A 4041-nucleotide genomic window follows, 5' to 3' on the forward strand; every position below is an offset into this window, starting at 1 on the left:
ATTGCTTAAACAACTAGCATAAAAATAGATCACGTATTTTTAGAGTCCCATCAACAAATTTAATTGTTATTACCATTTTCACGGTAAATAGTTTTGAGCCCACCGTGGGGCTAAAAATAATAGTGATTATTTTCTTGTTGGTTTCGTTACACAACGCAAGTTATCTTTCACACTTTTTCTTGTCCAAGATCTTCGATTTCAGGTCAAAATGTCTAGCTCAGTGAATAGAGTTGAGAACGACAACCTTGAAAACCATGGAGAAAATGGTGTGGCTGTTCCAATTGTTGGCGCGCCACCACAGAACCCCGATAATGCACCTGGATCGATTCCAGCGGACACAGGATCGCAAGACGCACAGCAGGTTGATGAAACCTCACATGTCTACAAGAGCATACAACATGGCGACCAACAGGAAGCCCAAAAAACCCCAGCTCGGGAAGAACGTGAAGTTAGCCTTCATGTTATTTTTGAAATGTTGCTGGCACAACAGCTGGCTATTGCTCAGCTACAAAGCCACCCAAAGACTCCCAGCACAGTAGCACCGGAAGCTACTCCCTCGACTGAACAGGTACCGGAGAGATCGGGCAACAATGGATCGGTAGCCGATCCTGCCATCATAAAAATGCTCGAGGACCTCACTAAAAGGATCGAGTCGGGTGAGAAAATGATACCAGCCAATGACAAGAGGGTCAAAACCTATAACTTCAAGGTCGACCAAATCTCGAGCACACCCCCGATCCTAAAAGGTGTAGATTCGACGAAGTCCGTGCAACGGTCGTTCCCAGAGGAAGCGGATCCGAAACCCATTCCAAAGAAGTTCAGAATGCCAGAACTCCCAAAATAAAATGGGACCTTAGATCTCAGCGAACACGTCACTGCCTATACGTGCGCAGTAAAGGGCAACGACATGAAAGACGACGAGATCGAGTCCGTCTTACTAAAGAAGTTCGGAGAAACACTCTCAAAGGGGGACATCATGTGGTATCACAAACTATATCGTAACTCCATAGACGCATTTACCATGCTAGCAGACTCCTTCATAAAGGCACATGCCAATGCCATCAAAGTAGTAACAAGGAAGTCCGATGTATTCAAGATTAATCAGAGGGAGAATGAAATGTTGCGAGAATTCGTATCTCGCTTCCAAACGGAACGAATGGAACTACCCCTGATCTCCGATGACTGGGTAGTGCAGGCCTTCACTCAAGGCCTGAATGAACGAAGCTCAGTGGCCTCAAGGAAGCTAAAAGAGAATCTGATCGAGTATCCCGCCGTAACCTGGTCGGACGTCCACAACCGGTGTCAGCCAAAGATTAGGGTCGAGGATGACCATCTGGGAGCCCCCTCGAGCTCAGTATATCCAAGCAGACTCCTGGCAAAGGAGTCGAAACCAAACAAAGAGAGGTATCAGCCGTACCCTGAAGATAGGAGGAATGCCCCATGATGCAATCTGCCTCGCAATGATCGATTGGTGAACCGAGGACGGAACCCTCGGGGACTCATCAACAGAGGCGGATTCGATGGGGACACGGGGACAAAAAGGACACCTCACCTATCAGAATATAACTTCATCATCGATGTATCAGACATCATGTTCGCCATCAGCAAAATCAGGGACGCCAAATGGCCTAGGCCTATTCAGTCGGATCCTTCCCAGAGGAATCACAACTTAGTATGTGAACTTCATAATACGCATGGCCATAAGACCGAATATTGCCACCAGCTCTGAGAGGAAATAGCTACGCTATTCATCAAATATCACCTCCAAGAATTTTTGAGTGATCCGGCTAAAATTCAGCTCTGAGAAAGAGACGTGGCTATGAAGAACGAAGCAAATGAGCCACAACATGTTATCCACATGATATTGGGGGGCGTCAACACTCCCCAGGAGCCCGTGATGAAAAGGACAAAAATATCCATCACTAGAGAAAAGCGAACTTGGGGATACGTACCCGAAGATGTCCTCAAATTTAGCGAGGAGGACTCCGAAACCTCGCCCCAACCTCATAACAGCGCACTAGTAACCGCTTTCCTTGTTAATTCATTCCGAATAAAACATGTGCTCATGAATCCAGGTAGCTCGGCCAACATTATCAGGTCGAGGGTAATAGAGCAGCTCGGACTGCTAGACCAAATCGTGCCTGCCTCTTGAGTCCTTAAAGGATTCAACACGGCGACCGAAACAATGAAAGGAGAGGTCACTCTCCTAGTCAGTGTGGCCGGCATGACCCAAAATGTCAAATTCCATGTCATTTAAGGAGATATGAGATACAACACCTTATTTGGGCGACCGTGGATACACTGCATGAGAGCGGTACCATCCACCCTCCAACAAATGATGAAATTCCTGACAGAGGATGGAGTTAAAACCATCTATGGGGACAACACGCGGGAAGGGAAGTGTTTGCAGTACGTGACGTAGCACCGACACCAATATCTCCACTCTAGAAAAAGCCAAAGGATAATCAAACTACGTCTTCGGCTAAGCCCGATTAAACACAGTGGAGGACCGTACCGAGTCCTCACACCGAACAATAGGGACACATCAGACCTCGAAATATCGCCGACGCATCCTACGATAAGGTAAGACCACCTCCCTTTTTCATTATTTCACACTAACCCATATGCAGGTGCCCGATCAAGGCAGTCAAAAGTGCTAACCCAACCTGAAGATCTCAAGGCCTTAAAAGCATCCGTTGCACTCTTTTCCCTCGGCTGAACCTTTGTCCCGAAGAGGGTTTCACCGTAAAGGTTTTTAATAAGGCAACGTCCACGCTCTACCTAAGGAGGATCCAACAAGCGTACAAGGCTTCTTTTGCAATCAACCCCGAACACTGGAGGGCATCCCCTCGAAAGGTCATCCACTCAGAAAAACCAAGGAATGCCGAACAAGGTTCCAATAGGAAATGATGTACCGGGCCAAATGGTCAAAGGAACTGTGTCAGCATAAGCCTGATCCACGGCACTAAAACAACATGTACTTATGCCAAGCAATCAAAGAATATCTTCGCCAAAGCATCTCGTACTCCAAAGGAACTCAACATTTTCACAACAAAAATCCCTCCATTGAGAATGCCTCGAAATACTCAGAGACTGGCATCAACAACTCGGTACCCACAAAATCTCAAGGTTGAAACACCAAACTCATAAGCCTTCAATGAGTCAGCATAGAAATTACAAAATATCTCTAGGAAAGAAAAATATCCTAAACACTCGAAGACTGGCATCATGACCTCAGGGTCGGAATCTCCAAAGTCGTAAGCCTTCAACAGGGCAATTTCGAGCTTACGAGTAATGGCTCCCGAGCCTAAACAAACTCGATGACTCAGAGACTATCGCCAATTGCCATTCACTAAAAAACCTGAGGCCGTAAGACCCCGAGCGGGCAGACTCGATCCTGTAAGACCTCAAGCAAGACATGAATCATACTCGTACCAAGTATCAACAAAATCTGTAAGACCTCAAGCAAGGCATAAATCATACTTGTACCAAGTATCAACAAAACTGTAAGGCTTCAAAAGGCATGAAAATTTTGTAAAACCTTACGACAGGCATAAACTCAATCCCAAAGTTTAGGTTATATATCACATTTGTAAGACTCCTGAAAGGGCATACCCTTGATATCGATGCCTAAACTACTACACTTAGGACCAATAATGGCTCCGGCCAAACACAAATGATTACGGTCATACGACTGCACTAGCCGAATTAACGTGACTCAGAGATGTTCGACTGTCGCTACAAAATCATAGGCCATTACTTCGAATCTACTTCGAAAAGAATTGGTTAAACAGGCTACCCTCGACAGCCAAAAGAGCTTCGACCATGTCAACTCCATATCACAAGGCTTCGAGCTACTCAACCTATGAGCCAAACCATCCGAGGTGCTCGAATATCACCGCAAATGACTTGAAATTGAGGTTCTTCTCGAACCGACGATGGGTCAGCATAATCATTTCAAAAGTCCTTAACGAAAGGAAAATAAAGCCTATATAAAAGGTCACATCGACCAAGTGCGTAAGAGCCATTGTCGCCAGCCTA

This window comes from Nicotiana tabacum, chromosome 5 (assembly GCF_000715075.1).
Source record: "Nicotiana tabacum cultivar K326 chromosome 5, ASM71507v2, whole genome shotgun sequence".
NCBI classification, from domain to species: domain Eukaryota; kingdom Viridiplantae; phylum Streptophyta; class Magnoliopsida; order Solanales; family Solanaceae; genus Nicotiana; species Nicotiana tabacum.